Below are 13214 nucleotides of genomic sequence, written 5' to 3' on the forward strand. Positions count from 1 at the left end.
TACCTTCTTTAGTAGTAAATTGATTCATACAGTTTACAAATGCCTTTACCAAACAATAATAAAAGTGCACAGCACCTGTCTAAACGCCATAATTCCTTCTCATAAACTGATATTCTTAGGGAATTCTGAGAGCTCAAGGCTAGATGATTCTTTTGACTAAGAGGACACTGATAGGTATCATGTAGATGCCACTGAGCAGCAAATCATCAAAAACAAAGTGCTGCCATTTGCCTGCCACCATCCAGTTTACTGAGCAACTAACTAAGCACCCCCACATCCAGCCCCATGGTGGGGCGCAGGAAATGTGCATGGGGGCCCTGGCCTGTAGGAAGTCTTGCTAGGACCACTGACCACCGACACTTCTCAAATGTTAGCTCCCAAGATGGGCCCATATTATCATTACTCCATCAGGCAGCCGCAGCCTACTTGAGAAGGTAGAGAGGTCCTGCAGGTGATCCAAGTCAGGGAAGGTCTTGATTTGAGTAATTAGAGGAATTTAACTGAGTCCTATGTTGGAGTCAGGCTGAGATCTGCAACAGTCTTGAAAGCACCACATAAATGCAACAGGTGGCTCTGAATAACATGGGAGTCAACAGACCCAGGTTGGATCTCCAGTGCTACAACTTATATGAGGGTCTAAGGTAAGAAACACAACCTCTCTGTTTCCTATTGCTACATAACAAGTTACTGCAAACTTACTGGCTTAAGACAACACCCGTTTAGTCCCTCATGATGTTAGGAGTCTGTGTACTGCTTAGTTGGATCCTCTGTTCAGGGTCTCACGAGGCTGCAACAAGGTATCTGCCAGGCTGTATTGGGGAAGAGTCTGCTAGAAGTCAAGTCCTTTGCCCCATTGGGCCTCGTTGGTTCTAACCAGTTTTTGTTGTGTCCTGGCTCTGTCATTCTTTTAATGGTTGTGCCCTGCTCCCTTCCTTCCCCTTTCAAGGTGAGGTCAGACTCAAAGACAGGCAGGTAGCAAATATAGGGGGGCCAGTGAAAACAGATAAGCCATCTCCAGAAGGGATAAAATCTTGTAATCCAGGTAATGAGGATTTTGACAACATTCCTGGGGCATGGGATTGAGATGGGGAGGGGTCTGCTCTAGGTTTTCAATTAGCCACACTTGTATTTGCTAAAGTCTCCGAAATCTGCTCTGGACCTTGGTCACTGGTCCACATGAGTTGTTGCCACCTTAACTCCCATTCCACGCCAGGTCCAGGGATGCTCCTTGTTATGTCTGAACTTCTGCTGAATGTACAGAATTCCTGTGCTTCCCTCAGCCTTGAGTCACTCTGTGGAGCCAACACCCTGTGGTACCTCAGAGCCACTCAGGAGCCTTCTTCAGGTCAGCCTTCTCCCTTCACCGAAGAGGAAGCTGAGCCACGGTATCACTCTGCGGGGCTGTCTAGGTTCTCTCTGCCTAAGGCACACCACACAGCCATTTCTTCTCTGAGATCATGGCACCCCTCGTGGACACTACCTGAGAAGAGAGGCCTGCATTTGCTTTGCTCTCTGATCTCATGAACCTTCATGGAATTCTCCTTGTCCCCGTCCTGGGCTCATTTTCCTATTGCTGCTGCTGCTGCTGCTAAGTCGCTTCAGTCGTGTCCAACTCTGTGCGACCCCATAGACAGCAGCCCACCAGGCTTCCCCGTCCCTGGGATTCTCCAGACAAGAACACTGGAGTGGGTTGCCATTTCCTTCTCCAATGCATGAAAGTAAAAAGTGAAAGTGAAGTTGCTCATTCGTATCCAACTCTTAGCGACCCCATGGACTGCAGCCTACCAGGCTCCTCCATCCATGGATTTTATAGGCAAGAGTACTGGAGTGGGGTGCCATTGCATTTTCCTACTACACTCCCTCAATTCCAGAAGAACCTAATCTTTGTGGGAGGAAGCTTTGATCTAATTCATCACCTGTGTTCCCAAATTTATTGCCTGGCTTTTGAGATTCAAAAGCCCAAAGCTGATTACTTTGCTCTTCTCTGAGGTATCCGTTCCCCACATATTTCTTAGTGAATGGCTCAAAGAGGGGGCAGAACAAGAGGTGCAAAGGAATACAGGGAAAAACATTGTTTAATAGTTCAAGTTTATCAATCCAGCATAAACAGTATGTTGCATTGGGTAGCCATGCAATAAATATGTTTGTGTGAAAGGATCAAACAGTTTTTTCAGAGAGACTTAATGCTTTCAAATCAGGCTGTTAGGGAATGTTTTCCTTGGGAAAACATGATTTACGAATGGCAATCACTGATAAAGTTTGTTTTATACTCACTTTCCTTGGATGCATCTAAGCCCTAAAGCAGAATTACTTAAGTTTAAAATTAGGTACATGAATATTCAAAGCAGCATTATTCATAAATAGCCCCAAAGTGGAAACAACCCAAATGTCCATCAACTGATGAATATATAAATAAAATGTGGCATATCAACACAGTGTGATAAAAAGAGTAAAGTACTGATGCATGCTATAACATGTTTGAACTTTGACAACATGCTAAGGAAAAGAAGGAAGTTGGAAAACTGTGTATCATATAATTTCATTTATGTGAAACGGAATAAACAAACCCACAGAGGCAGAGCAGAAAGTAGATTAGTGGTTGCCTGGGACTGCCAGGGGGAGGAGAGAGATGGTGGGATTGGGGCTGATGGCTAAGGGGTGCTGGGTTTCTTTATGGAGTATTGAAAATATTCTAAAATTGACTATGATAATGGATGCACAACTCTGTGAATATGCTACAGCCATTGAATTTATGCTTTAAGTAGTCGGTTGCACAGCTGTGTGAATTATACTCATTATAGCTGTCAAAAGATTTTGATATTTAAGTTTTAGTAGCCTCAGTTTATGAAGTTAGGAAAATGAAGCCTAATATGAGAGTTTGTTTCTATATATTTAAATAACTTTTTCATTATTTAAAAGTGAAATGGTTCTTTTTGTGGATCTAGGGCTGAGTGTAAAGTCACAAATTTGTTATTTCTATATATTAGTCTTTGGGGGGTCAGTACTCAGTGTTTCTCTTATCCAGTGAAGTTCTGTTACTAAATGCAAATTTGTCTGCCTGACACACAGTGAAGCCAAATAAACCAAAACCCTATATGTATCTATCTTAGTTATCTATCTAGTTACATGGAGTATTCTTCCAGATGAGGAAAGATTTTCAAAACTGTATGTTAAAAAAATTAAGCAGGGGAAGGGAGGGAAATTGGAAGGCACGAAAAGCTGAAGACTTAACAGATGAAGGCTGTCTGTAAATAGAGCATCAGTGGACCAGTTTGGGGAAGGACACACCACAACCACTCCCACTGGCAGACGCACCCAATCACTGCTCCTAAGACAGAACTGAAACCTGGGGCACTTGCTGGAATCCTCTCTGCCCCCCACCCTGGGCTTCTCCCTCACTTCTTTTCAGTCTCTGTCATGTCCTACCTTGTCTGAGGGGTCATCCCACTGGTTGACCCTACCTGAATGGAGGCTTTCTTACCGTATTGTCCTCTATTCCCTCACTCGAGCTCACTTCATGTTTCTTCAAAGCAGTGGGATTTTTTGTTTTGTTTGTAGTTTATCTCCTCTTGAAATTGGAAGCTCCACAGGGCAGGTATTCAGGGCAGGTCTTTGGTCTCAGCACTTAGAGAAGAGGTTGGCATACCATAGGTTCTCAGTGAATGAGTGTTGAATGAATGCCTGATAGATTCAGTTCAGTTCAGTTCAGTTGCTCAGTCATGTCCTACTCTTTGCGACCCCATGAATCGTAGCATGCCAGACCTCCCTGTCCATTACCAACTCCAGGAGTTCACTCAGACTCACGTCCATTGAGTCGGTGATGCCATCCAGCCATCTCATCCTCTGTCATCCCCTTCTCCTCCTGCCCCCAATCCACCTCATGCAAAGAGTTGACTCATTAGAAAAGACTCTGATGCCTGATAGATGAGGAAAAGCAAAAGAAGTGGGTGCTTGGAAAGAGGAGCCAGCAGCTTCACCGTTAGTGCTTATAAATGTTTTCATAAAAGGCAAAGTCATGATTTTTCTTTTTTTAAGAAAAGTGATTTTGTTTTCAAGTACTTAGTATAACACTAGGCTAAATAAGGATTTCTGGAATGCTTTGGGATTTCTTTTAATGACTAGATGAAAATTATATCTAGTTAGCATTAATTTTTATGTGTAAATGGGTACATCCAAATTGTTTAAAAGCAGTTCTCTTGAATAATTTAAACATCCTCTTCACCCTGAAAAGCATTTAGCATACTCTTCCCTCAAAAATTCTATTAATGGGAAATGAAACTATGAGGTTTAAATGCAAAACAAAGGAGATTTTTTTTGTTTGTTTTAGCACATAAGTGAATACCTCAGTAATGGGCAGACCCAAGAATAAGATACTAAGGAACCCTAAGAAACTAACTTGGTGGCCTCTGATAACCTCAAATGTAAGAATGTGTTATTAAAAAGAATACAGGAAGAAGAGAAAGCCTCCTTTATGGTAAAATTATAATCAGTAAATGTAGACAGAATGGTGGAAATAGATAATCACCATTAGGCAAAACTATTGCTGCAGCCAAGTATCATCACTGTATTCTAAAATCAGTGGGTGAAAGTGTGATGAGAAGGAGGATATTAACATAGCCTCCCAGTATCTCTCCACAAGGTAGCTATATTAATCCTCAGGGAACAATAGAACCCCACAGTGGAGAAGCTTGGCGGACACCACCGACATCAGGTGCTGAGCGGTCCTAAGGCTCCAGTACGTCAACCCTGAGTGATGCTGAATCGCCTGACAAGATCACTGAGAAGGCACAATATCGGTTGTGTGGGATCCTTGGCAAAAATGCAGAATCCACATTTAATCACAAGGAAATAATCAGGTAAACCCAAATTGAGAGACATTTTACAAAATAACTGGTCATTGCTCTTCAAACTGTAGCAATAGCAAATGATTAGGGAAGACCACAGAGAAGGCAATGGCATCCCACTCCAGTACTCTTGCCTGGAAAATCCCATGGACGGAGGAGCCTGGTAGGCTGTAGTCCATGGGGTCACTAAGAGTCGGAAATGACTGAGTGACTTCACTTTCACTTTTCACTTTCATGCATTGGAAAAGGAAATGGCAACCCACTCCAGTGTTCTTGCCTGGAGAATCCCAGGGACGGGGGAGCTTGGTGGGCTTCCGTCTATGGGGTCGCACAGAATCGGACACTACTGAAGCGACTTAGCAGCAGCAGTAGCAGCAACAGCAGGGAAGACCAAACAGTTTAGATTGGATTATGAGGATATGATATTACATGCAGTATTGGATCCTGGATTAGATTCTTGGACAGAGAAAAGACACTAGTGGGACAATTAGAAAAATTTTAATAAGGTCTATGAATTAGTTAATAGTACTGTATCAGCATTAATTTCCTGATTTAGATTCTTATACTAAGATTATGGATGATAACATTAGGAGAAGCTGGGTAATAGTTACAAGGCAACATAGTATTTTTGAAGTTTTTTTTTCTGTCTGAAATGAATTCAAAATAACAACTTGAAAGATAGGTATATTTATATGGTAACTGAACTGAGCATAGTATTAAAGTTAACAGTAATAATACTAGTTGTTGTCTATTGGATTTGCCCCCCACCCTGATTTACATGTTGAAGTTCTAATACCTTCAGGAGTGTCACCTTTTTTAGAAACAGGGTCCTTCCCTGCAGATGTAATTAAGTCAAGATGATGCCATACTGGAGTTCAGTATCCCCCTAATCCAACTTGTCCTTACAAAAAGGGGAGATTTGGACACAGGCACACAGGGAGAACAAATCCCATGTGAAGATGAAGGCAGAGATGGGGGTGATGTAGCAGAAGTCAGGGAACTCCAGAGATTGCCAGCAAAGCAGCAGAAGCTAGGGGAGAGACATGGAGCAGATCCTCCCTGGCAGCCCTCAGAAGAAATCAGCACTGCCAACAGCTTCATCTTGGACTTCCAGCCTCTAGAACAGTGAGACAGTAAGTTTCTGTTGTTGTAGCCACTTGGATTGTGGTATTTGTTACATCAGTCCTAACAAACCCATAACACTAGTTAACATTTACTGAGAACTTAGAACATTGGGCTCTTCTGCATTATCTCATTTTATCTTCACCCCATCACTTTGCAGGAGGTGTTATTATTGCTTCCAGTTTATAGCTGAGAGAATTGATGCACAGAGTAGATAAGTAGCTTTCCCTGGCTTACACAGCTAGTATATGCTGGGTGGGTTAAAGCCTCTATATTATGATATCACCATATTCCTATCCACTACACACACTTCTGGATGTCAATGCTGAAGATTTCTTACAGAATGTGAAATGGTTACCTTTGGTCAATTTCTCTCCATTTGTTGTTTAGTCACTCAGTTGTGTCCAACTCTTTGCAACCCCATGGACTGTAGGCCACCAGGCCCCTCTGTTGTTGGGATTTTCTAGGCAAGAATACTGGAGTGGGGTGCCATTTCCTTCTCCACAGGATCTTCCCGACCCAGAATCCTATCGAACCTGTGGCTCCTCCCACACCTCTTGTACTGCAAGCAGATTATTTACCATTGAACCACCAGGGAAGTCCAATTTCTCTCCATATCATATATAAATTCCAAGGGTGAAGAATAGCCAGGTGCACAGCTGGATGCCCCCTCCTGTTTCCTTATTGCCCATTCCCCCACAACCACCCCAGCCTGTGAAATCAAATAGCTGCCTCCTTGGAGACACTGTATTTCCTGTGTCTTAGTCTCCCAAGAAAGAAGTGTTAGCCTTCAAGGAGAGAATTGATTTTAAAAGTGAGCAACTAATTTAAGGGAATATTTGGAATTAAGTTCAGTTATTAAAATACATGGGAGACTGCATTCTAGGGCAGTGGAGCTACTTTAAAAAGTGGAGAGCAAATGTTTCATCTATTTTAGAGCAAAGAATCTGAGAGAGAATAGTCCACTGGGTTTCATTTGTTTGCCTTCTTGAGTCATTCCTTCATTCATTTAACCTTTATTGAGCACCCCTGGGCTTTTTGGTGCCAGGCTTAGCCAGTATAAATTGATGAAGAAGATAGTCCCAGGTTTCAGTTAGTCTCTCATTCAGGGTTGGTCCCAAGGCAAAAAAAAAAAAAAGGTGGAGATGAAAGCTTTTGAAAGCAAATCCCCATTTCCTAATTCTTAACCCTTCTCCTCATAGGCATTGTCTTTTGAGCAACTGAAGGTAATTTTTCTTGTATATACTGGTGATCCCCAGCTCCCTATCTCCAGCCCAAATTTCACTTACAAGTTCCGGATTCTTGTTGTTCAGTCGCTAAGTCGTGTCTGACACTTTGTGACGCCATAGATTATAGCTCACCAGCCTCCTTTGTCCATGGGATTCTCCAGGCAAGAATACTGGAGTGGGTTGCCATTTTCTTCTCCAGCAGGTCTTCTCAGACCAGGGATCGAATCCATGTCTCCTTCATTGGCAGGCAGATTCTTTACCACTGAGCCAACTGGGAAGTCCCCGGACCCATATATCCAAAGTTTATTGGATGCTCCAATTACTTGTCCCTTATGTATGTTCTCAGATATAAAGTGGAACTCATCATTTTTATTCCCTCCTCTCGATTCCTTCCCAACTCAATCCTTCTCCTCCCTTCTCAGAGAATGGTATCAACAGTGACCCAATTGATCAAATCAGAAACCTCTCAGTTTCACGTAAAGAAGGACTGCTTGTTTATGCTGAGCCAACATTCTGTGTCTAGCTAGCTCAGTCTTGGACCATTCACTGTGAAAAGTGCAAATAATGACCTGATGAGTGGATGAATGAATGGCTTCATCCTTTCATCCTTCCTTTCTCTGCCTCTCACCACTCCAAGCAATAAACCCTATCAATTCTCTCCATCGTTTCTTTCAAAGTAGTCCTCTCTTCTCGTTTCCCAGTCCAAATTGTCATACTCTCTCACCCAGACGACAGCTGTGACCTTTACCTGGTTCACTTGCCTTCTCTCATGCCATCTCCCAATCTGTTCTCCATGTAGCAACTTGAATGAACTGGTAAATACAGAAATTGGACCTCATCACTTGTCTGCTTAAAACCCTTCAGTGACTTTCTGTTGTCATCATGATGCAGCCCACGCTTGATATTTGAGGACCTACCTGGTTTAGTTCCTAAATATCTGCCTGTCTTTATTTTTCATCTTTCTCCTACACTTCTCCTCTTAGCCCCTATGCTTTCATGGTTCTGTGCAACCGAAGCTCCTATGCTTCAGTTGAAATGAATTTTTGCTGGTTTCCAAACATGTCTTTCCCTTTTCTAGACTTGTGCTCATGTTAGCCCTTTCACCTGGCAATTCTTAATTCATAAAGTCACAGCATGTGTGCATTCTCATTTGGGATCTTGTTTTAGTTTCTATTGCTTCTGCAGCAAAATGCCTGTATTTAGCTGCTTGCAGTAATACCCATTTATTATCTTACAGATTTCAGAAGTCACAGGTCTAGATGGGCTTGGCTGGGTTCTCTGCTTAGTGTCTCACAAGTCAGGGCTGCATTCCTTTATGGAAATTCTGAGGAGCAATATGCTTCCAAACTCATTCAGAATTTTGGCAGAATTTAGTTCCTTGTGGTTGTAGAAGTGAAATCCCCATTTCCTGGAAACGTAGCCCCTCTATATCTAAGCCAGTGATGGCAGGTCAAACCCTTCTCATGCTTCAAAAATCTTCGACTTCTCCCTCTACTGCCATCTTTTGATTGTTTTTTAAAAGTTGGAGTATAATTGCTTTACAGTGTTGTATTAGTTTCCGTTATACAACGGAAGTGAATTAGTTATATGTATACATATATCCCCTCCATCCTGGACCTCCTGCCACCTCCCCTGTACCACACCCCTCTAGTTATCACAGAGCACTGAGCTGAGCTCCTTGTGCTATAAAGCAGGTTCCCACTAGCTACCTATTTCACACATGGTAGTGTATATATGTCAATCCCAGTCTTCCAATTTGTCCCACCCTCGCCTTCCCAGCCTCTGTCCATATATCTGTTTTCTGTCCATATATCTGTGTCTCCATTCCTTTCATCTGGACACATCTGCTAGAGTAATGAAAATAAACACAAAAATAAACAATTGGGACCTAATAAAACTTAAAAGCTTCTGCACAGCAAAGGAAACCATAAACAAGATGAAAAGCCAGCCCTCAGAATGAGAGAAAACATTTGCAAATGAAGCAACTGACCAGGAATTAATCTCCAAAATATACAAACAGCTCATACAACTCAATATCAAAACAACAAACAATACAATTAAAAAAAAATGGATGGGAGGTCTAAATAGACATTTCTCCAACTCTTTGACTCTTAAGGGCTCATGTGATTATACTTGTTCCACCTGGAGAATTTGGGATAATCTCATCACAGTCACAGGGTCTGAGAAATAGAGTACGGACATATTTAGTGGGGGGGGGGAGGGCGGGTAGTTTTGCCTATTACAGGTGCCCACCTTCAAATCTAGGGTCTATGTCCCTGCCTTGTGCTCCAGTGGCAGGCACTGCTGGTTGCTTCACCAATAACCATTTCCCATTCTTAGCTATAGTACTTTTCTGCTCTCAGAGACTGCCTCCCACTTTGGAGGGTGAAAATGCCAGATTTTTGCTTCCCCAGCCTCTCAAGTAGGTAGGGTATGGGTACTTCTGCTGGAGGACTCTGGGAAAGACTGTCTTCTCTGATTAAAAAAAAAAAACACAAAAATTTAGAGAACTGCCTTTCTGATCTTTGGGCATGGCAGTGTGAGGACATGATGCTGGGGGCTGCAGCAGCCATCATGAAGGTCACATGTGAGGACAAAAGCTAGCACACTGGAACTAGTAGAGGAGGGAGTTCACAAGAGTCCTAGTTCTTGATGATGTCACAAAATCGCTGAATTGCATCCCACTCCTACTTACCTCCACGGTTCTTATTGGGTTGCCCTTATTGTTCCTTATTGCCCAAGTCACTTTTTAGTAGAGTCTTTCTTGCAGCCTGAAGAATCATAATTTGTAATGCCAGAGAACGCTTTTTCTTTCCTGTGCTAACACTTAGCACACTGTGGTTGTCTGTGGCCTCATCTTCATCTCTCTCAAGGCTGTAAGATCTTGGAGGGCAACTGACCTGTCCACCTTACTAACGTACTTTCTCCTGCACCTATGCACCTGGCACAGTAAACATTTAGCAACTATTGGCTACATAAATGAATGAGTGAAAGCTCTCCCTCTCCTTCAGTTTCCTCTAACTAAGCACCTATTCCTCTTACCATGACGAGAATTGCTATGTATGGTTGGGCAGGTTGTGTACTGCACACAAGTCCCCGGTGGAGGGAGCACGTTGGGGCTGAAATCTAGCCTGAAATCTAGATGAAATCTCCACTTGGAAAGCCAGCTCAGAGGAGAGGGCACTTTATTGTATTAGCAGTAAGGTACTCCAGGACTGGTGGCAGTGCTATCACAGCCCACATTCTGACTTTTCTTGTCTGATAGGGTACATGCCCTGTTGTTTGCTTTCCACTCTCCCAAAGAGTGGAGTAGAGGATCTTCTTTGGGTCCTGGACACCATATTCCAAGGAGCATGGTGACTATTTGGAGAAACTCATTAGTCCTAAAGTGCTTGTGGGAGCTCCTAGGTTTTAATGTGCCTCCCTCTTTAGCAATAGGTTGGCCATTCTAATAGCAGTCTTCTGGAAATTATAACCTAATATAACAAGAACTGCCAGAATGGCAGTCAGGAGACCCAAGTTCAAATGTGAGCCCTGACATTAATCAGTGCTTGGGCAGGCAGCGACTGCCGGGGTCCAGCCCCGGCTGATCCAGGGTATTCGAAGGAGAGACGGCATCGGGATCATCAGGAAACAATAGATCAATTAAGCATTAATTGAAGATATAAAGAGTGGTTAAATAAGGATAGCTCAGTGAGGAAATTCAGTGGAGAAAAGAGGCTGAAATAATTCAGCCAGAAGGTGAAAGAAAGAACGACATGGGGAGACCAAGTTTCGGTGAACAAGGCCCGCACTTTATTTTTCAAAGTAGTTTTTATACCTTAAGTTATGCATAGAGGATAATGGGGGAAGGGGTAGAGTCATGCAGTAAGCCAGGCTTTCTTCCTGCAAACTTATCATATGCAAAAGTTTAGGTGATTTGCATCATCTTCTGGCCCGGAGGCCTGTTAACATTTTAAGACCCTTTCTTCAGAAAACTTATTTTTCTCTAAAGGTGATTAGGCAGGCGCCACCCTCCAAAAGCATTAAAGTTGCATTCCTATAGGGCAAAGGTGTGGTGGGCTACAACAAGAAAAAGAATTAACTCAAGGGTCCAAGGTTACAAACATTGAGGCTACTACTTACACCAATTATATTAATCAATACACTGCCAGGGACACAGCAGGTAAGGGATATGGAGACTTAGCAGCAAACATTGGCCCAACAAGTGAAAAACCCTTTACCAATACAATTTCTAATCCATCTTTTAACTGCTCAAAGGAATCTGTATTTAGACAGTTTAGAACATCTCATGCCTCTCACAGTTGGGAGGCTCTGAGCAATCACATGTGGCTGGAAAAACCTATTCAGGCAGGCTAGAGGACTTCCAAAGGAGTTTGTAGGTTGAAACACTATCACACCCAGGAACTTTATTAACTGGAGCTATAAGTTAACTCTTTTTTCAGAGAGAGGTAGTAGGGGACAGCCCCCTGTAAAGTCAGAGGTGTAGGTGAGAGCACAAAGCAGAAAGTAGGCAGACTCTGGTTTGGGGGGTAGATGCTTGAGAATTTCCAGGGGGACTCCTGAGGCTCGATCCCGCCTTTGCATATGCCGAGCCTCCTTCCTCATGACCTTTGCCACGGGCGGAGTTCCTCATGCTGGCTCCCGGCAGTGATAGAATTCCAGTTGAGCTATTCCAGATCCTGAAAGATGATGCTGTGGAAAGTGCTGCACTCAATATGCAATATGCAATATGCACTCAATATGCAATATGCCGGCTCCCGGCAAGTGACCTTCTCTGGCCTTCAAGTTTCCTCACCTATAAAACTAGAGGTTCTCACACGATTCCCTGCAGAGTTTAGGGGTGTTGAGGTGACACCCCAGGCTCTCAGTGGTGAGTAGGTAGGTGAGACTGAGTGGGTGGGAAGCTTCAGCCAGTTCTGCTTTTGTCTACTTTACATGTAGGACTTCATAAAAAATTAATTTTTAATTTTGCAGGAAATCTACTAATATATCCTTCTTGTAAGGAATTAGAATACTGCAGACACAATTAAGGCCCCTTTGGTACCCATCCTCCCCCGTCCCTGTATATGCTGGAAATTCATTTAAGATTTCCATTTGACCACAGAGATCCTGGCTCAAACAAGCTAGGGGACCATTGGTCTGATTAGCCTCCAAGGACCCTAAAAACACAAAAAAGAGGGAGTTCAGAGAAAGGGGCAAGCCACCACTGGTTCCACAAGGTTGAATGGAAACCCATGCAATGGTTTACTGAAATGGAGCATTGCTCTGGGTGCTGTGATTTGGGGGTGGTGTCACTGCTGTGAGCTGGCAATGTACCCAGGAGAGGGCTCATGGGCAGGAGGACATACATTCACAAATTAGAATGGGAAGGCTTGTGTACATGTCCCGAACCTGCCCTCATTGCCCTAGGGAGGGAAGATGAGGTGGCATTAGTGTTGCTTCTTTTTGGCCTGACTTCAGAAAAACAGCAAGTGTACCTAACATTGTTGTGTACTTGCTGAGTGCTGGGTGCTCTGAGCCTGGTCTTGGGTAACCCTCATAGTAACTGTGGGAGGTGATGGCCCTGCCAGCATACTTGTTTTAGAGGTGAGGACACTGAGCCAAAAGAGATTAAGGAAATGCCTAGGAGCACATCACTGGTTAGCAAGTTGTGTGTGCAGATTTGAGCCCTGGGTCACATGTGCACACCCCATTGGCAATCCTCCCACACACTCCCTGCCACCACTTTAACTCCCTCCCACCTGTATGAATGTCAGCTGGTGGGTGTGAGGAGAATAAAGCTGGCTGGACACTGTAATTTGTCTAAGATTTGTCCTGCAACTTTCCTACTCCCTCAAATTCCAGGACCACAGGAAGAATGCTCACTTCCCTAGAGCCCCCTTGCTCAAGTTAGCAAGCAGTCAGGGAAGATGCCAGGTAGATTGGGATAGAGGGCAGGGGAGAGTCAGTTTGTGCTCCTTATGAAAGGAGATAGAAGTCTCAGGCTAGGCGTATACCCAGAGAAAACCATAATTCA

Source organism: Bos mutus, chromosome 7 (assembly GCF_027580195.1).
Source record: "Bos mutus isolate GX-2022 chromosome 7, NWIPB_WYAK_1.1, whole genome shotgun sequence".
NCBI lineage: Eukaryota > Metazoa > Chordata > Mammalia > Artiodactyla > Bovidae > Bos > Bos mutus.